The sequence below is a fragment of the Argiope bruennichi genome, chromosome 3 (assembly GCF_947563725.1).
Source record: "Argiope bruennichi chromosome 3, qqArgBrue1.1, whole genome shotgun sequence".
NCBI lineage: Eukaryota > Metazoa > Arthropoda > Arachnida > Araneae > Araneidae > Argiope > Argiope bruennichi.
The window spans coordinates 53785310-53808603 of record NC_079153.1 but is presented as its reverse complement, the minus strand read 5'-3'; the positions used below and the strand labels follow the sequence as shown (position 1 = coordinate 53808603).

Sequence of the window (23294 nt, the reverse complement as noted above, 5' to 3'; positions counted from 1 at the left end):
GGAAAAAATCTACAATAAAGTTGTAATAGGTAATTGCGATAAGGAATTTAGTAACATTCTGTATAAATATTCTTCTTCTTTCGATTTGATTATTTTGATTTGTCTTGACTGTTTATGAGGTTTTTTTACATTGAATGACGCTATCAAGAATCTATTACAAATAAAGTCGGATGTCGTATTCTTCTTTCATGAAATAGTAACTTTTATGTAATAGCACATAAATCAGAAGCGCAGTTCTTAGCTTATTTGAACTTATCCATTTTTAAAAATCTATCTTATTTGTGCTTATAAAATGGTGCTCAAAGGCAATTGATTGATATTAAACTCAAGTGAATGTAAACAAGATGAAAAAGATTTTACTCGCATCATTGCAAATACTACAGATTCATAACATTTCTTTGGAGTTTTTAATCTTTATTGAATGAAGAATCTTTTGCGCCAAAATAATGATGATAACGGGATTTTAAATAGATATAAAACAATCTTATCAGACATTTAAACAGCCGACTTATCCATTACCAGAAGTATGAAATCATTGGATAAATAATTTTAATAAAACATAATTCTTCTGAAATTGAATTTCCTTATTATCTTGATAGTTTATTTTTAACCTGGTTTTTTCAGTTTTTAAAATTATATAATATCTTCAACCCCTTTAAAATAAAATTCTAAATTTCAATATGCAATCGGCCACGTTCTATAATTTCATTACCCTACTGATCATTTATTATTTTTGTCGCTTCACTTTTTAATATTATTAAATGTGATGGATTAATTAGCCGACTGACTTGTTTAGAAATCAGCTTAAATTTGAAATTTGTTAGATTAATCATGCTTGTCTTAAAGAAACTTTTGTTCCCTTTTATCTAAACTCCTTATCATGACTTGTTTTCTCTGGTGTAGCAGCAAACAAAATCAAGTATTTGCGATTTAAAAAATAAAGATTAATATCTTAAATATTTCTCAAATTCTAATCTGTTGCAAGAAAACATTTTTAGTTACTGTTAGCAGTACAAGTGACGTACTGTAATGCAGCGAAACGAATATTGTTTATATCTGATCATTTTTGGTTGCCTCTAGTTGCATTTTATTAAGCATTTATTTTAAAATCTTTCTATATTGAGTCTATTTTAGTAGTAAGTGTCTTGCTGACAAATTTTTCATGATACTTTTCTTCTCTGTTGGATTTAAGGTTTCTTCCTTTCAGCATAAATATTTTATTTATTGAAAAATGGCATGGAGGATTTTTGTTATTTAACTATATTAAATATAGTTAAATGACAAAACTATATAACAATCTGTGACTAGAAGATTTAATGCAATAGGCATGACTAATATAATATTGTGTATCAATGCTATAAAATAGTTCAATATTTATTACTGCAAACGAATTTATCCGCATATCGAGTAATAAATCAGATATTTTTTAATTTTTTTTTCTTCTAAAATTTACATATAAGTCTGTCAGAGTTGAAATACTTTATCGCCACAGTTAATATTTTAAATAAAAAAATAAGTTTCCAATTTTATAAGGCCAGGATCATCAATATGTGCTAATATATTTTTAATTATCTCATTGATTAAAACTCGAAATTCTTCTTAATATGCAGACATATTCTTATTTTCACATCATTCATTCTTTAAACTCACAGACTGATTATACTTGATTGTGTTACGCACGTCTGGCTCTTAATATCGTTTTCTTTCTTAAGGAAACCGAGAAAATCCCATAATTTCTGGTTCGCTAGCTTTCTCTTCTTTTTATATGAATGCCTTTGTGCAATGACTCTTTATAAATAGTTCCTTATTTTTCTCCAATCTTTTGTTACGAGTTAACAATCTGGTTATTTATTTATTTGGGAGATTATGTTACTTAATTTATCGAAAAAGAAATACTAAAATTAAAGGATAAATATTCAATTTTCTCAAAACCGAAAGTATAGGAAAGCTTTATATTCTTTCATTTTTTAATTGCATTAAAAAAGATATTAAAAAATTGAATGAAAGTTTTTAATCGTGCTTTATAGAAGAAAAGAATGAATTCTTCTATTAAAAATAAGTAACTCATTAAAAGATCATATTGTAAAACACTCATTGCCTTACGAATTCTTTTTCTTATCATGTGCCAATATCTTTGTTCGTTTATTTTAATAATTGTATTGCTTAATTTTAACAATATTTTAATACTCTTTTTCTATTAAAAATAAATGGCCCATCAAGATATTATGATCATATAATAAACACAAAAAGGCTTGCATTTATTATTTTCAACCTCGTATATTTATTAATTTTGGATTTTGTTTTAAATGTCTTGGGGCCAATATTTGATTTTTATATGCTACTATACTATCTCTTTCACTGCAGTTTCGTAAATATTAACCCTTTATGGCCAGATTTTGGAAAGGCTTTTTTTTTTATCAATAAAAAAAAACATTAATCAATAGTCAAAAAATGAAGAAAGTAATATTTTAACTCAATATTAGCAGCAAATATTTTTCTTAATATTGAACAACAGCAAATATTTTTCTTAATATTTCTTAATGTCTTTCATCATTGAAAGTTCTGAAAAAGACTATGATTTAACGTACTTTTTGCTAACACTGAAGTCTTCTTGATTCCTTTCTTCCTTATAATTTTCTCTACATCTATCAAATAATCCGATTCGTTGCCTTTAAAAGCTTCATTGAATGTTTTTCTTAACGAGTCAGTAATTTTTACTTCTGTCAGATGTTCTTTTGTAATTAATTCTAAGGATAAAGAAAAACATGAACCTAAAACTGGTGTTTGAAGTTTAAATTTATTTTTTATTTTAATTTATTTTTAGAGTTTAAATTTATTATTAAATTTATTGATGGAATTGCACGACCAACTTTATAAACTATTTTAATATAAAGTTTATAGACTGGCATGTAATTCGTACATTAATGTCAAGAGATATGTACGTTGAAAATTTCATCCAAAACGTTTTTCAGAGAAGATTTCTGGACCTGGAATTACCAAATTTGACACGTATTTACTTTTGTGTTGGTATATGCCCATTACAACCGAATTTTAATGTTTAATTATAAATTGATCAATTTTAATGTTTGCATCAATCATTTTGGAACATATAACACATAAAAAAAATCTTAATGGCCACTTTAAAATTTTCAAGTTTCTCACATGTATTTTATTTCTGCAGATTTTTTTCTCTAATATAGTAATATGGTTTAATGGTATTAAAAAAAATATTTTAAGTTTTTTTTTACAGAGATTTAGTTATAAGATTCATACGCTCTGCGAAATAATCATATATTTAGGCAGATAAATAATTAGTGACAAATTTTTTAAAAAGATAAAAATGGACGCAAGAAACCTCCGATATTGTTTCGATATTTCGGATAAAAGATGCAAATCTCCCATTAAAATTTCAAGATTTATTAACTTTTATTTTCAAAATCGTCTTAATTCTTTTTAATATATTAATTTTTTTAACAATGAAATACTCGTTACGGGATATTACCCATTTTATAGCACAAAAAGATGATTGTATTACAATAATAATAATATCAGATTCATAACTAAGAAAGGGTTATTCGGAAAGTTCCGAATTCAAAACATAATTATTATATAGTATCAAATTTATTGGACTTTCTGCATTTTTTAGATTAATTTTTAGATTTTAACTCAATATTGATAATATAATTTCTTGGCGCATTGAACTAGTTTAACTAATGAAATCATTTAAACATTCCAGGCAATTATTACAATGACATTCATGAAAAAAATTATAACTGCTATTTCTGAATATAAGCAAAAGAATCGGCATTTTTATTTCAACGAAATGAATGATCGTATCTTATTCATTTGGTCAATTAAATCAGAACTTGCCATTTAGCAAGTACAACAAACAGAAGTGCTGTGCCAGATATTAATAGTTTCCTCCGATTGTATGGAACACCTGCGAGAGAAAGAGACCACATGCCCCTCACCGTATCGCAGCATCGACTGCACGGTAGTCGGATCCATGGGAGTACTATTATACAACCATCAAACAATAATAAAATGAAGCACAATTCGCCCGAGGTTGTTTTCAAAAAGGCTTTCTCGCAGAACGAAGTGCTTCCCCAAGGTCTCCATTAATTGCCTTTCTTTTCTACGACTTGCTGCCTTTTCTCACACACTCTTCTAGTTACCAGTGTCATGGCGGCTGCCCTAGAGCATTGTGGGATAGCCCTCCATTAGTAAATAAAAAGCCTTGGGAGTTTCCTCGTTTTGCGGGACGGTTGCGGGTTGCGTCTTGTTGATATTTTTTAATTGAGACAGTAGGATTTTAATTGGATTTTCCTATTCAAAAAATATTGGGGTTTTTTTTCTTCTTTACTTTTTTTTTTCCATCACCAGCTACCCCCCTCCCCACTTCTTTCCTTTATCTTTTATTCCTTTGTTTCATTTTGACTATTGACGCATAATAATAAAGCAGTATAATTAAAGAATATATTATTTTTTCAACCACATATGAGGTGGGGGAGGATGAATATAATGATACAAATAATTGAATGATACAAAGTGACTAAAAATGAAAATTCCATTTGCCTCAAGATATTTTTCTTTCATATACCTACAAATCCTCTTCACCTCTCCCCAAATTCTTTCATTTTGGAAATCAAAAATTTAGTTTCGAAGAAAATTGAATTCTTTCAACCAAGTTTTTGTGTTTTCATTTTTAATGGCATCAAAGCCATAATTTTGTATCCCTTCTGCAATGTTATATATTTTCAACAAAATCATAGTGGATTTCATTAATTCCTGACAGATGACAAAATTTTGCAAATTTTCTTATTTAGTTTAATAAAGAAAATATACGGGCACTAAATTATATTACATTGCCATGTACATAATTAAAGCTTAGTTTATTGTCAAGTGCTAATTTTTTTAAAAAAATCCACTCAGCAATGTAAGCATAATTTCTCTAAAACACTCCATTTCTGTGAATATGCAGATTTAGAGATGCCCCTTCTGTAAAGTCGAGAGAATGATAATATAACATCCATAATCATTTGAAAAAAATTTTAATAAAATCCGAAAAAAGTAGAATTTTTTAATATTTTTTTGCAAAATTCGGAAAAATAAATTTAATAAGATGTATATTCATTACAATCATTTATATTAATTGAAAAAATGATTGAAATTTTTCCATAAGAAATTCATTAACAGTTTTTCATTTAAAAAAAATCTGCTTTTTATATATAATATTAAAAATTATTTTAGCCAGTAGGATACCTTGATTTTTTTTAATATTAATTTCCCCGCTGGCTATTCTTCGCATATTAGAACGTTCTTTCTTTTGAAATTATAGAATCTTTCTGTTTCTGCTGCATTACTTTGAAACCTTATTCTGTATCTATCGAAGGTTTAATAGGGCATCTATTCTATCATTGCCGTTGAGATTTAACTAAATTTTCAATAGTTTTATAAATGAATCAATAGGTCTAAAATTAACTTCATTCGACTTATAAAAAGCGCACGAACGGGCAAAATATACATTTAATATAGGTAATACAAATCCCTTAACGCAAATAGTACTCTAGTACAAAAGTAAAATTCATTTTCCTTGAAAAACGAATGAAACAATGTTCTTATCAAAATCATAATTTCCGTTATTCCTTCTGCCAATGTTTCAGTTTCATTTACAAAAAGAATTAGAACGCATTAGATACAAATTGATGTTCTGATTGATGAAAGTCCGATGAATTCCATTTCTCTGAATTTCAAATAAAACAAAAGATTTCTTTGCTTGTCTTCACAATTGCTTTGGTTTATTTTCCCCCTTTATATAATTTTCTGAATGTCCATTGCATGAATTCTCAACAACCAATTTTCTCTAATACCCCTTTCTGTGACTATGGAAACTATGTCAATTTTCAAAACTAAATTTTATTATAAAGCTCGGTTTTTAGCAATGCAATTTTGGCACATTTAAGTATTAGAATGTATCAAATAAGATCTTTAGTGAGATCGATTTTAAAAAGTGGATTAGTAATTATGACACTATGTTTCACAAGAGCTGGTTGCAATTTCTATCACCAAAGAAAAATTTTAATGTAAATGATATGTAAGAATGATGGCAACATTAAATGACAATAGACCTTCGATTATTCGGATTTATCAATAGAGATATATGCAGTTGAACTGATACAGTTGTCAACAACAACAAAACGGGAACATCTTTGACTTTTTTTATTTACTATCGTATCTTCACAAAGTGGTGTCGATGAAAATGACTCGAAAGGCAGGTTTATAACAAACAATAAACTGACTGACCGAGTTCATTAACTATTGTCCCGAAATTTTTCCATTATGATTATCATTTTTTGGCAGAATCAATTTGTCATCACGAAATTAACATTTCAATAAAATTCTATGGAATTTTGTTGATAATTTTGAAAGTTAAAAGTTTTGAATAATGACCAATTCCAAAATTAATGAGTCTTATGAACTTTCAGCGATATATCGAAAACTATTCTGTTTTTCAAATTTTTTCGAGGAAAGAAAATTATCATATTTCATAAAATGGCGAAATAAAAGCATAAATATCACAAATTTAATATTTTTAAAGATTAATAATTTATAAATAAATTAATCAATAAGCATTAAGCATTTTATCAATTTTTAAGCATTAATTGTAGCATAATAAAGTTTTTGTAGGGCGCAAAACTAGCATCCGAAAATGCCGGAATCCAAAATATTACGAGCATACCTCAAATATTTTTTTTAATATTCACAAAAGTTGTAGAATTCCCAGAGTCAATTTGCAACACCCAGTTTTTGAGGAGGAACAGTACATTAAATTTGTATCTATAGATCTAATTTTCATAAAGCACGAGCTTTAACGATTATTATAATATTGCAGTTATTTTATTATCATAAATTTTGCTTTCTCAAAAAATAAAAAAAAAATATTCAGACTATATAAAATTTGATTGCAGGACGGATTAACAGTAGGAATGTTTAATTTTTACTCTTTCTCTGCAGTTATCGTTCACAAATATATGAAATAAGGATCCAAGAAATTCTGCACCATTTTTTTACCACACAGTAAATTAATTAAGATGAAATAATGAAATTTATTAGCGCTTATTAATTTATACTTAATGCCTTAATGTTGAACACTCATTCAAAAAAAAATTTTTTTTTTATTAGATGGAGGATGTTTTCAAGATGTCCGTAAAAGGATTCTTGAAGTTTTGAAATATTTTCCTCATTGCAGTTGCGTTAATGAAAAAATACAAGGTTCGAACCTCTAATTTGAAAAATTGTAGCATGATAATGTGCTTGGCTCCATTCACTTGTATTTTTTGTCTTGATTGCATCAGCCGTGCGTAACAGAAAGAATATCTATCACTCGGTTATTCTTACAATATCTTTTTATAGCACTAATTCTTTCCTTGTATTTCAATGAGTGCTTTTCACAAGCCTCATACACTTTACAGACAGCATGCTGGTCTATAAATATTACCAAGTTAAAGAAAGGTCTTATCCAAGAATTTTCAACGAATTCACGATTTTAAACTTCCAATTTTTCCGTATTCTATAAAATATGCTTTTAAGTTTCTTCGTTTATTACATTCAGTTCAGTATACCTTTAAAGTCTCTTCTCTTCGATTTATTTTATCAAAAGTTTGATAACGAATAGTTTAGACGTCATAACTAATCTAATAATCTTCTAATAGAACTGGGATTTTAATATTTGACACAGATATACAAGTATAGGAATTAAACATATAAAATGTCATCCATTTATCCTTTTATTATTCATTATGTTCTGAGAGATTTATATGGTGAAATTATTTTCTTTTAGACGATTTAATCTAAAATTTCATTAAAATAAATGATTTTGATGTAAAAAAAAAACATAGCAAATTTCATTTTTATATCATGTTCGATTTTTGCGGTTACGTGCTCTCAGACAGATATAAATCATGTATGCTCTTTCTATCTGAATCAGAGTGGCATTTAATAAATGTTTAGAAAAAAAAATCTTGTAAAAAGTTATTAAGAAGGAAATTTTTATTAAAAAAAATCAATTTTAAAGCATTTTATCTGTTCTTATCGCAGATGAAAACGGCATTGTAAAATACCTTTAAAGCACAAACGTTATAGACTAGCATATAATCCTTAAATTAATGGCATGCTTTCAAACAGAACACCTTTAAAAGAATTATTGTGAAAAAGTAGATGGGAGGTAGTGAAAATCAGTAACCTTAACAAATCCTCTTATTAGTAATTGATTTTAAACTTTTAAAAATGCTTATATGCCAAAGTACTTGTGAATTTATTTTTTATAAATTTATATTAAATAATTTTGGGAAACTTTATTGAAAATAAATTTCAAATTACATTCTGTCTATTAACCGAGTTTTCGTTTATTCGAAGTGATTACATTTAGATAAAATAATCGAAGTTCAACGTAATAGCATACTCAGCTGACAATTATAGATTCAGGAAATTATTTCAATAACGGCCCATCATAATTCATATGAAAAAATTAGCTCGACACAGAGAGGAAAAAGTAGTTAATACTTTACTCCTGAAGAAAATAAATCTTCTAAAAAAATTTACCAAACTATTTCAAATATATAAATTCCTATCGTAATAATTTATCAAGAATTCATGTAATAAATTCTTGATAAGTTATAATTAAGTTGCCAGATGAATATTCTTTAAAGTTTAGAATTCGTGTCAAGATTTTTTTCCCCCAGTCCCTGAAAAATTTATGAAATATACCAAATTAGCTGCAGATTCGAAAAGAGAAAAAAGTAGATATATCAAGTCATGATGGATAAGATTTTTATTGAGTAACGGACATTATTATACGCAATCCATTTTTTAACCAGTTACACAACGTGGGATTACGTACAACTGCGACGAAATTACAAAAGCTGCAATTACAAAGCTATTTATATTCCACCATTTTTCTCCGGATCCTTTCTCATCACATTATTGCTGTCGGTATGTGAACGGTTCTCGGTAGGAGAAATAATGCAATTCCGAAAGGTTATTATAGGTTCTTACTTAATCTTTCTCATCGACGGCGCAAAATAATTGCTGTTAGGTCGCGAAGCATTGCTCGGTAATAGATATGCGTATTTCGATTGAAAATGTTTTACTAAAAGGAAAAGGCCATTTTTCTCTGCACTTTCGTTAGCCAGCATGTGACAAAGTGATTAAGGAGGAGGTGTTTAAGTCGTTACGGATTTTATTATTGGAAACCTTCTTTGATCATAAATAACTTCACGGACTTTTAAAATCGTCTTAAACTAATCCCATTAAGTGAAACTAAACCGGTGATTAATCTTTTGACTTTTAAAATATTTTAACATATTAAAATGCAAAGCAGGTGTAATTACTTTTAAAAACTGTGCGTTTTCGATATATACATAGAGTTTTGTTTCATTTCCTATATTAAGATATTTTCTTTGAAAAATCGAATCTCATCAAATTTGCTTATATCATGCATAACTTTTTCTATATAAGAAGTAAGATAGATAGATAAATAACTTGTTATTGAAATTTTTAGGATTTGTCGGAAACTTTTTATATTTGTTAAGGAAAATTGTTGCTGATAAAATACAATATTTATACACGAATCTTTTTCTTTTAAATTTTAGTTTTTTCATTTTTTTAGCGGTTTATCTTTTTTATTGAGGAATATATTCTACTTCTTTTTAATTTAATTTATTCCATTATAAAAATGTAATTTATTAAGTAAAAACATATAATAAGAAAAGGCAGAAAATTCAAAGAAGTAACTGATTTGTTCTATTGTATTTGATGAATTTGAATTATTCCCTTAATGTATGATTAAGATATATCGAGTTATATGAAATTTAGTAAAGAAAAATCCTGTATTCCTTTCTAAATTAATCTGAAGTACCGCCTTTCCTTTTCTATCACGTAACATCTTATTTCCTTTAGAAGAAAATCAATTTTATACGCATCAAAATTTACTGTGTATTATAACATGATATTTGGATTGCAATGAAATCTTTAAATTCGGGATGCTGGCATATTTTACTTGTTGCATGTTTATGTTATTACAGTAAGGATTAGCACTCTAAAGTTATTTAAGTTTATTGAATTTGTAAAAAATCAAATTATTCAAAAAGATTTAAAAATTTATTCTTCATAAATTTCTAGTTTTGAAATGTAATGAATATAATAAGACGATGAAAATAGCTGTTTGAAAATCCATATAAATATTTCAAATTGATTAAATATAATGGTATGGGGAGGAGAACCTATTATTTTATTCCTAATCAAGGTCCTTATTCAAAAAAAAAATGTTTTTGCCAGAAATATTTTGTGACTATCATAAAGATAGAAAATAAAGATTGGTCAATAATAATTATAGGGAAAATTTAATAAATTCATTGGAATATTTTAATAATTTTTTCGGTTGATTCACAGTGATTCTCTTTTACAAATGTTGAAGAATTTGAAACAATTTTCGATTACAATTACATTTCACTGAAAATAGACAATAAAATCTAGGAAGTGACTACTACCAGTTGTTGGGTTTTTTTCTTTAATCTAGTGAAACATAATGGACGTCATCTTAACGCAATACGGGGAATCCCAAATGAAAATAATGCTTCATCTGTTCTGATAAATGAACTATTCATAGCTCTTCTCTTTAATTATTCAGCATATAATTTTGTAAAAAAATGCATGTAATACTAATGTTCGATTTCGCTCAGAATTGAAATTTACCGCTTGTTAATAAATTATGAGACTTCGCATTTAAAAAGACATTTTAACTATTGAACTTTGAAATTGAACTTTAAGGTGTATGCCAAAAAAAAAAAAAAAAAAAAAAAACTTAAAAATTATTCCTTTCTGTTCCTGACATTAATGAATTTTAGTTAGATATTTGTTTAAGGAAAAAAAAGTTTCTTTTGTGAAAAATTTACCACTTTTTAAAATTTTTATTTTATAATATAAATAATAAAAATAGGTCAAATTTAAAAAAATGAGTACAGTAAGGAAATTTTCTCCTTTGATGAGAAAAAAGGCGAAAGGATTGAAAGAAACTCAATATTTTTTAATAATTTAATTGGCGTTTTTATTCTTCACGAGATATGTGTTATTGAACATATGATAAACAGATTTACATTTATTTGTTGATTTCTTCGAAAATATACATTACTAATAACATTGAGTCTTACTCAAGTAATTTAAAATTCTCCCTAAAGATAAACCTTATTACACAAAAGTAAAATAATAATAATAGTGCAGGGTATTTTCACCTTAAGGCTTGTTTTAAAATATATATTGTTTAGATTTTTTAAAAAAATATATAAATTGCACTAAGTACAGCTGCATGAAGTAAATTACGATGATTCTTTTCCAAAACACCAATATCGGAGATTTGTATTTTTCCGGAATGCGTGAGGTCTACCCACAATACAAAGCAGATGAGGTTGTGTACAATGTCTTAATTTTCTGCGAGTCCATTTTCGAATCGTGTGGTTCTTTTAATGAAATTCACGCTCCAGTGAGAAAGAGCGCGTAAAACTATTACCGTATTCTCACGAGAAAGGGAATAAAAGAAAGAGAAGCAGAATGAACCCAGGTGAAAGGAATACAAGTGAAACGCCTCTATTTGAATGACGAAAAGCCGTCTATAAAACTTTTTACACTGTTTTCAAGCTTTCTCTGGCAAAGTGAAGTATGTCAAGATGATGGGAACTTTCAATCTAAGCAGTTCATGAAGTACTCAACTCTAATGCACAGTACCTTGTTTCGAGTTGAAATAGTTTCCACTTACGATTAAGACTTGTGTTAACTTATTTGACTTAGGTTTTAACTTAATTGAATATCTCTGGCAAAATATCGCGAACAAAATAAATTTGTTGATTGAAACGAAATATACTGATAAAATAGGCATTTCAGCATTTTAAAAATAAACTATGAATATATTGCATATTGCACAACAAGGAAATGGCATGGTATGATGATAGTGGTTTTCTTAATCATAAGTGCTCGAACGCATATGCGATTTGGTAAAATTATTCTAAATATGAATACCATACGTAAAAGACTTTCTCGAAACATTTTGCTGCGAAATTTTCAATTGATCCGAAGCCGCGAAAGAAATGTTTACTCGATTAGAAAGAGGAAAATTTTGAAAGATGCAGTGCAGCTACGAAAATAGAAATAATTGAAATACTGAATATGACATTGGCCGATTCTAGAAAATATATTTTTGGAGAATTTTAAGTAATTCCTTCATAATCTCTATAAGAAAGAAGTTATTAATAGAAGTAACATGTTTGCCAGCGTGAAATATGCAATTTTTTATGGAATATTTATAATAGGAAAATATACGTTGCCTGTTCTCAGAATTCGTGAATAAATCAAAGCATTAATGATTCTTTTGCATATTTTTAAAAAGTGATAACCATTTATCTTTCCTAAAATGTATTGCAACAAGTTTTAAGTGAATTGATTCAGTTGGATAAAACCTTTTTAGTGAATAAAGTATAAACAATTTGAGTCTCAATAAATCCAGCAAGCTAGCCGACAACCAATATATCCCATTGACGAATGGTGTCGCAAACATTTTCAAAGGAATCTTCCATTCCTCTTCAAGATTATTCATCATTTTATAAAATTAAATCTCTGAATAGAGCGTACTGGTCTGGAATACTGAAGAGCATCCTTATATTATTTTAGTTATTGGTAGTACTGAATAGTTACCTCTCTAATCATTTAAAAATTGCGTGCTTGGTATGTATTTAAGGGTTCGTAATGGTCAATAATCCTACTAGAGAATAACGAAAATGTAAGAAATAAAGTTTTCCTTTAAAAACTATATAATATTTGTCATTAACAAGAAGATGCCTAAAATTTGCAGATTGATAAAATTTTTATTTCTCGAAGCATTCAGCAAAGTGGATAGATAATCTAAAATGTAAATTATGGTAGGGTTACTTATTTCCCATGTAAGTCAGATCGAATTAAAGGTTCATACAATCACGGTCAGGTGTACTGAACATTGGAACATGGACCATTCTTCTTCAGAGCTCAAAGTGCGTGGGCGTCACTCCTTTCTTTGTAACCCCCTTTGCACCCCCTTCCCCATCCACGCAGCCCTTGTCTAATGGAGTGTCGGCGACGTGACCGACGGCATAAGCCGGAAGAAAATGAATATGTAAAACACTTTTAAGTTTTCATTCGAAAGATGCAGGGGGGGGGGTACGAAGAGAGAGCGCGAAGAGTAATGCATAGCTAAACAGACGAGTTGAGAGAGGTGTGCCTGTAAAGAGAAAAAGGTGTCTGACCTTCGAAGACGCAAAGCCGACATTTTCCCACAGTCTAGGTTCGAGGTTGGGCAACCCCTTTTGAAGAACATCCATCGTCTGCAGAAGATATTGCTGCGAGGGATTCAATCGGGTTACATGGTACATGCAAGACATTCCGTTTAGCAATCATTGTAGGAAATTGAAATGAATTAATTACTACCGGGACTCTCTGACCACTGAGTTGGGGAATTTATAAAAGAGCTACTACATTTGTTAGAATTTTCAAGTGGTTGTTTCACAAAGATCGTTATGTATTTAATAATTCTCTGGAAAGGGAGGAGGTATCAATAAAAAAGGTGTCTGAAACTTTCAGATGTTTGATGCTTTGACTTATATTAATTCTATTAAAAAAACATCAGTTTGAATATTTTTCTTTGGCCTGTATTATACGGGCAGAGAATACAATGCCTTAACCTATGAAAGTTTCAGGCATAATCTTATGGAAATGTGGTACTCTTTTGATTTCATATGTAGCCCCAACGATGCTTGAAGTCAACAGATTTCGTCTTCATTTATTGACTTGAAAATAAATTTAAAGAAAAATATTGCTCCTTTGTGGAACTATTAAAAGTCATATAGGATCACAAAAAAAAAAGCCCCATTAAGATCAATCTTTAAAATGAAATTTAAAAACTACATATTATAAAGAAATTATCTTACAAGAAAATAATATCCTAGAACAAATAATCATGATAAACATGGATTTTCTTTAAGTTCCATCGCTAAACTGACAATTTCTTTTAACAGCGAATTAAATTTAAATTTCGAATAAATTAAATGTTGGTTAGATAAATTTCAAAATAGACATTGCGAAATATTTTAGATAAACTCAATTTTTAAAAAACTATATTTTGAGATATTTATCGATTTGTAAACAAATAGCAAGATTCGTTATTTAGTGTATATTATGCTCATATCCCGAAAAATTGATTAAAGGAAAAAATTTTGAAATACTCTTTTCAGGGAAAAATAATTTTCAAGTTATTACAAATGTTAACAATAAAATATATTTCAAACATAATATATTGAATTAAACTATCCTTAAGCTGATAATAATTATTTTCCTAATCTTTTATAGTATTTAAATAATGTAATGAAAAAATACAATTACTTATGCAGTTAATTTTGAAATTAAAAAGCTGGTTTTTATAGCTAAGATAATATAATTGATTTTTGAAACCAAGTGTTCTTAAATTCAACAAGTGTTTAATCTGCTAGTATAACAATAGAATTTTTTTTCTTTCTTTACAGGATCGCAGAGAGTTAGTGGTTAGCCATGTCGGAAACTTGACTTCTATTGCCAGCATAGTTCCCGGTGCTACGACATTCACCAGTGGCGGCCGCCTGAACCATTCCAATGAATTCCAGCCACCCTATTTTCCACCACCTTACAGTAGTCTAACACAGCCCCAGCTGGACTTTCAGTCGGACCCTTACGGTCCCGTGACACCTACATTACCCGGCACAACGCCGCAGCAATATCACCACCAACTGCATACGAATCCTCGCAACCTTTTCAAGAGAGAGGACGAGGCAAACCTCCATCTTCAAACAAACATGCTTACTTATGCAGATTCATCCCGCAGGACGGACATCGCATATGCGAGAAGACCAGACATTTTGGTGCACTCGACACACACTTTAACTGATCAGGACATCATCAACCTTCACAATGCTGGTGCATTGGCTGCCTTAGATGATGGACAGGTCAGTGGAATTGTCTTATTTTCTTACTCCTAGCAACTCTGATGGATATGGTATTCCCATGAATATACGTTTTTTACACTAATTTTTTTAATGAAATTTTTTATTTAAAATTTAAGAGATTTGTGTTAGCCTTGTTAATGGTACTCAGATCTGAAAAACTATTACGAAATCAATACAATAAAAAGAACAGCATTCTCTTATTAAATAATTATCACCTTCGAGGCTTTCATGAGAAAAGGTTATTTATACGTTAATATTTTTAACCACTTATGCCTCCCATTTACTCAAACTGAAAATTATAATAGAGAGAATTAAAGTCAGCAAAACAATAAGCTTTTTATTTTTACATTTAAGTATTTCGTTTAGAATTAGCAGCTCTTTTTGGAATACTTTTCTTAATTCTGAGTCGTGGCCAAATGATAGGGAAATTTGAACTAGTATTTTCTTTCCCGAATTTCAGATAAATTTCACATATAGAAGGCCACTGTAGACGATAAATGTGTTTTCTAAGCTCCAATCTGGAACGTCAATAATCTACCGTAGGGTCAAAATAGCTCCAATTTTTTGCTATATTGATATTGATTATGTTCGGAAATTTTGACAAAAGAGTTAGACTCATGGAAACTTTCCTTTAAGGGAAAACGCTAGATTTTAAATTCACTAAAAATCATCATTGCTTTGTACTTAACTACAATACTTAGTAACTAATCAATAACTAAGGCAAAAGGCGAATTTTATCTTTTTAGTGTGAGCACATATATAGAAAAAGAAAATTGCACATATTTCGATATCTCGGTTGAGTTAATATAAATATTACCATGTAATTTCTTCCGCTGGAAAAGTTTTCTTTGGAAGAATATTCACATAAATCTAATTTAATTCTAGTAAAAAATTATGCATTCTTCCAATGCTTCTATAACCTTAATCTCAGCATTTTATGACTATAATTTTCTCATCATTCTGTATGATGTAAGAATATTTTTAAAGATATTGATACGGGAAAAGTAGCTTTTTAATTCTACAATAATCTCTTCTCTCATTCTTCTGAAATTGTTTGTAATTTTCTTGCAGACATGAGCACGCACTAAACTCTTGTGCAATAATGAGTAGCTCAATAACTAAAGGCATGAAGAAGCTAACAGCCTTTTTGATTGACCTACCATAGATATTCGACCCCCTCCCCCCCTGGGCTCTTTGGTTTCTTTTTCTGTTTCTCTACCTCACAACTTTTGTCGGCTTGTGTGTAAAAGGTATTATTTCAGCTCCCCCCCTTACTCTATCCGAAGACCCCTCCCATCCCTGTACAAGTTCCCTGGTTACTACTGCTCCAGACGAGTTTCCAAGCCTGTGGGTCTTCACATTTGGCAGATAATCGCCAATTATGCTTTCATTTCCCACTTAATTATTTTAAGGTGTATTACAATGTAAAAAAAAGTAGATTTTAAAAGAATCTTGTAGAAAATATGCATTATTATAAAAAATAATTGATAAAATATATAATTTATGTATATAAAATGAAAAGTTTATGCATAGTTTTTAAGCTAATTGAAAACCAAATGACTATATGATATTTATTTCGCTAATACTTTGAAGAATAAGAATTTTTTTAAAAAGCTCTCGCAACATTAATTAAGCCGTTAATTTCTTATTAATCAAATTATTATCAAATGTATGGAAAAGATTATTTTACCTTTTTAATATTACTATCACTACAGAATAAAATTACTAATGATAAATTAAATCCAAGTATCCATACACAATGCTTCATTACAATTTTTGAAAAAGAGAATAATTTATGGAATAGAATTAGTTTTTGAAAAACTACGAGTTCTAAATAAAAAAAAACATATAAAGAAAGTTCTGATTTCAATAAAAAAAAAAGTGTTGTAATCTGTAACAACATTTTATACACTATAATATTTAAAAATATTTTTATACGCGAAAAATATTATTTATAAATAGTTTAAAAAGTGTTTTGATTTATTTTTATTATTTGTATCAGTGTATTGCCAAGTTAATGTCGGAAATGAATTAGACTGATGTATCAGCTATGTAAGTCGGATGTCAAACTTTAAAATAAAACTACTCAATCTTTCTGATTGCCATAACAAGTGCAAAGCATCATTTGACTGTCTTCTAAATAATCAATGCTTGAACCGGAGAGCTTATACTAGATTAAAATTAAGCATTTTCCCTTTCTAATCTCGATAGAAAACCCAAATCAGTGAGAAATATGTAAATATTATCTTTTCATTTAATTACAAATGTCCATCCTTTTACAAAAAGAAGGCACCTGGGCAGCCTCAGTGGGTGGACAATTGATTACAGTCAACCAACGCCAAGCTATTATTTAGAAAATTTAAAAGTTTTTTAGAAGTTTATTTTGTTTATACGACTTTAGTGAGTGTTTTTAATAATACTATTTCATAATTGAAATGCATGAATTTAGCTTTAATCATCTTTGTGTAATTTTTCTAAAATTTCCCTAAAACTAAACATTCCTTCAAATTTTATTTTCATTTCTTTTACACTCAAGAAATGCCATTTTTCTTTTGTTTTTAATTTAACCATCATATTGTAAGCATTATGGAAAATTATAAAATAAAAATAATTAAATTAAGGGAAACTTCTTATGAAACTAAAAGAAAATTAGTTTGAAAATTTTAATCTAGAATAAAAAAATGATGTGCAAATTTTTCTTACACTATACTTTGTTCCCTTTACGTGCTTTCAATGGATGGCATTGATATCATTAGATCTTCAAGACCATCCTAAAATAATTTTTTTTAAAAAAATCAATCATTAAAAAATTTGATACATAGAGCAAATTACCAAGCTTTGTCAACGTTTTTGAAATAAAACATTTGTAACTATATCTTCAATGATCAGTCTAGTGATGTTAATGCTCTGAAAGAATATCTTAATAAAGAGATATTACTTAAACATATTTTAGAGAGATCTTTTATAATAAGAGGCTTGCATCCTAACAAATGACCAAAAAATTTATTTTTCAAAAAAGAAAATGAAACTAACTAAAATCCAAAGTTCTTAAACTATTGACTGAAATTTAGAACATTCTTTTTTGCTTGTTTTTATTCTCACATCATTTGACTAGCATAAGTGTTTAAAATGAGTATCCTTTAATAAAATAAAAACTGTAATAATCTTTTCAATGAAAAACTTATCCATCATCTTCTTGCTTTTGTTACATTTTAAGAATGGAGAGAAAATGTTTAATACATCCTCAATCAATTTAGCTTCAATTTTCTAGTGAGTTTCTATGTACCAAGTTACTCAAGATTTATATCTTACACTACTTTTGAGGTGCCTTGAAGAAATCAAAAGATTTAATTTATAAAAAAAGGGTTACGATTTAGTTGCCTTAAAATGAAACTTCTAAAAAAGAAAAAGGAAACGTTTAAAATGCCATTAAGGTCATTATAAAACGAAACTCTGGAAAAATTCTGCTTTGTGAGCATAAACTGTGGAAGAAAAATCATCGTAAAATATATAAATTCCAGAGAATATTTGTTTTGATTTTTGAAGACCTTGCGGGTAAAGTGCAAAAACATAAGTTTGTTTACAAAATACGCAGGCAAAACGGTATTCAGAGAAATACTTCCTGCTTGTTATTAAATACAACATTTTCCGCATTTTTGAACCGGAAAAATAGAACCATTTTGAAATACCGGAAAAAGCTTCTCGAAAATACAAAATATTTGATTAGCGGTTAGGTAAGCATTGTATTTCGAAGTATTTTAAAATTAAATTTTATTGATCTATAAAATTTGTTCTAGAAATATAAATGTTTAGATTTGTTTTATGCTTAAGAATGAGCAGTAGTTTTTTCGTGTTTTGCATTCTATGTGGACATTTTTATTATTACGGGAACAAGTGAATGATCAGATTTCTCAATAACTAATTCAAGCTATATATTTGAATTGTAATAGAATAGACCTTTATATAAATGAAACTCGTCTATGTATAAAGATTATGAAGAATTTTAAGCTTGCAACAATAAAAAATAATTGTGAATAAGTAATTAAAAATCGATTGCCTAAATTGTAGCTGCGGCGATTTCTTATAGAAAAAGCCCACTTTCGGCAACTGTTGATTCCTAGCTCTAGGAAAGTAGTGCCATTGAGTAAGAAACTTTCAAGCATTACACTTTATTTTTTTCTTCTTGTTTGTTTTACCATAAAAAGAGCAAATCAAAAAAATAAAGAGCAAATTTAGAAAAATAAAGAGCAAAAAAGAAAAGGGAAGAAAATGTGGAAGATTCTAAATTGTAAGTCTTTTGTGCTTAATTCCACTTTTTAATTTTCAAAAACTAAATCTTAAAAACGATGTCATGTCTTGTTTTTTGTTAAAGTATAAAAATGAAAATATTTCTTCCTGTAATGTAGGGTAAATTTTTCCATTTCCTTCTCATTGGAAAACTAAAGAGCCCTAGAGTTAAATAAGGGAACCCTCAAAGGCCAAGAAGTCTCATTAACCTTCAAGGGAGGAGGTACTCAGCGTAACGAGGAAGGGATGGTCAATATACTCTGTACATTAGTGAAATACATTAATTTCTATGTAGAGTCAACCACGAAGTCAACCTTTCCTTTCTGTGGAACTATAAGGCCTCTTTTCTGTGCTATTTTACGAAATATGCAATAATGCAAGACAAGAGTAAAAATTAAATGTCTTTTATGCGCGCAATTTTGGTATAATTGGTACTTACTTGCCAATGTCATGTCTAAATAACTTAACATTTTCTTTTTTTTTTTTTCAATCTTCATGCCGTGTCATTGCAAGATTTTTAGATGTTTTGTGCAAATCATTTTATTTCATGAATGAAAATAAATTAAAATGGGAAAAGAAGTGTAACTTTTCATCTCCAAGCGTGAGTTTGAAATTTGGCGAATTAACTTGGCGGCCAAGGATACTGTGCTGCTGCATCCCTCCCCCCACTGGATTCCAGAGCCGCAAGTTTTCCTCCAGGGTTGTTGACCCTTTCTTATGTACCTGCCTGACTTTTCTAACATTCCTCCGCCGGCAACACACCTGACTTTTTAGGAAGACCATTCCTCGTTCTTTTTTTTTTTTTTTTTTTTTTCCTTGCTCGGCCCCTTTCTAGAAGACTCACTAAGTATTAAATGCAATTTAATATACGTTTGTGTGTAAACCACACACAGCGTGTGCTTAATGCGTATTATCTCAATGCTTTTATACATGTTTCTTTTCAAATTTGGTTGAAAATTTATTATCCTCTTAAATGTTACAAGTGCTTGTTTACCTAACAATTGCCAGACAATTTCAAATAAATTGCGACTGCTTGTTTATATTTTTCTTTTTTGCAAGATCGTTTTATAACTCAACAAATGTTTGTTCCCTCGTTTTTTCTTGACAGTAAAAGTTGAATTTAATAGTTTGCTGTTTAAAATTTATTTTAATAGTTAGCAAATTATTAAATAAATTAAACCTTATAGAAACTTTTTTTTTCTCATTTACATTCATCTTTCATATTTTTAGTTGATATCTTAGATGAGTCAATTTGTAGAACAGTAATTTACTGAAGTAACAGTAATTAATACAATTAATTAAAAGAAACAGTTATTTAATGTAGGATTTTACATTTAATTTTTTTTATTTGCAACTTTAATTTAGTTGTAAAAAATTTCAATTCCGAATGTATATTAGAAAACAAACTTCATTTAATTTTTGTGTTTGCAATAAAGTGAAAAGAAATAAAACAGGGATAATGTATCTGTTCTTAGTGCAAATAAAAACAAACTTAGCAGATTGTTTTTATACTTAATCTTATGAAATGTTACAATTCAAGATGGTATTTTGTATTGTGCCTGCTGAATCAAGTAATATTTAGCAGACATCAGCCTTATTCATAAATTTCCATACAAGGGATACTAACTAGTAGGGAATTTGTGGAAATTAATTTGAATATTCTATTACATTTATATAATATAAATGAAATGACTAACTGGGGGGAGGAAATTAGAACAATAATCCTCCCCTAAATATTGATGTTTTTAACGAGTATACTCGTCATGGAAATAGTACAATATTTTGCGTTATGACAAGTTTATTCAATGACAATTATTACATACAATAATTGTTAAGTTTTTATATTTATGTAATATATATATAATATGTTTATGACAATTTAGGTAAGCATTTTCCGAAGAGGTCGAAACAATTAACTAGTTAATCCCAGTCGTGATCTAGCCAGTTATTTAGGACACCTTTATTTAGTACTCTCATAAGTATGCTTTTACACATTTCTATTCAACTTATTCTGTTCCATGTTAGAAGAAAGCAAGTTTGAAATCCATTTTTCACTAGCTTGTTATCGGTTTGAATTTTGAAAATTGGTATATTTGAGTTTTTCGTATGAATAACATTCTTAATATTTTCAGAAATTTAATTATTCGTAAAATAATTAAATTTCCGTACAAGTGTTACTAACTAATAAGGAATTGGAGGAAATGAGTTCAAATATTCCATTACAATTATATAAATGAATTGACTAACTAAAAGGGAAGAAAATTAAAACATAAATAAAATATCTACTGATTATTACATTACTAAAAATATATTTACAAACAAATATTTTTACACATTTTTCATTTGGCATTTCTATTGTAACAAAATTCTCAGGGCCATAATAACACCGAAAAACCGTAATGCGAGTTGGTTTGCTGCTCTTTAAATCCATCTAGGCCAAATGTCCTCTCGCAGGCGCTGAGGGAAGGGGCTACCACTTCAGGTGTTGTCTTTGTAATCTGGCCATGATTTAAATTTGAGGTCCATTCTCAAATAACCTTGTTTGTTTTGAAAATGGGGCGCTAATATAACTTAACTAAACTCAAACAAAAATTATTAGTTTCTACAATATTACTGCTTTATTAAATCGCATCTGTCTTACTTATAAAAGAATTACAAATTTAAATTTTTAAAGAATTAAAGTTAAATTTTGAATGAAGTAACCGTTACTAAGTAGCAATAAAATGGATGAAAAAATATGGAAAAGAATGAAAAACCCAATGCTCTATTTTTTGATAACTGCGCTCTTTCATCATTGTTTCAGCCACTTTATCTGATCTGTTTCGCCACCCGTCCTTACAATAGCAAGCTCAGGTGCCACCTCCTACTTAACTTCGTGAATGAAACCTTTCTCCACCGTTCTTTTAAGATAGTTTTTTTAGAAAGTATTTTTTATTTCATTTTGTTTTATGTTTGTAGGTTAAGATTTTATAGGTCTATCAAAAAAAAATCACTATCGTTATTTTTCTAAAAAAATAAATAAAGGCCGAGAGGGGATATGCATTTGCGAATGCGGTTACAGGAATTGTATATGAAGAAATTATTTTAAAAGTGTTCAAATGTCTAAAAATAAAGTATTAAGGGCTTTAAGAAATTGGAATTGAAGATTATAATTTCAACAATCAGTAAAATATTCGTTTGACCTAAATATATAAATATAGAAGCTTATTTCCTTTAATTTATCTCTAACTGTAGTTAAGAATAAAATTCATCCGTAAAAGCAGTTTTCAAGCCCTTTTTACAGATTAGATTCTTAAATAGTATTTTGTACTGTTTTATTATTTAGAATATAAATAAAAATCAGTTCTAATAAAGCGAAAGTAAAATAAGCTGTAAAAAATAAAGCACGTCAGGTAGTTTGACTCTGACTGACTGACAGAGAACTGAAATGTCATCAGGTAGTTCCATTTTTTAATGTTTCAAAAGCTTTCATATATATATATATATATATATATATATATATATATATATATAATATAAATTGAATAGAAAGAATAAATTGATTTTTCAAATAAGGCGAAAGAAATCCTTTTCAGAAAGAGTTTAAAAAAAACTGGGCTTCTCAACTCCAAATTGGGTTATAAATATGTATGGGATTACAGAAAAATTGTATATCATTTTTCTATAAGCTTTTTAAAATCTAATTAGCAAAAAATAATTAAGAAATATAATTTTGCTTTGGAACACCATGTTAACATTTTTCAAGTATTTAATTAAATTAGACTTTTTTTAAAAATTTATTTCTATTTAATGCTAAATAGACTTATTTTAATTCTATACATATGTATAAACTTGTGATGACGAGTTAATTTCTTGAATGTCGATAAGGTCGCTTATTTTCATTGAAGTAAAAAAAAGATAGGAAAATGTGTTTTGAAAGAATGTGTCTTTAAATATTTTTTTTGCACAGAAACA

At 28.4% G+C, this 23294-nt stretch overlaps 1 pseudogene; it reads left to right on the top strand.

Moving 5' to 3' along the window:
* The window catches only part of LOC129963717 (transcription factor AP-2-epsilon-like), an 84351-nt pseudogene that overhangs the window by 2709 nt on the left and 58348 nt on the right, over positions 1 to 23294 (top strand).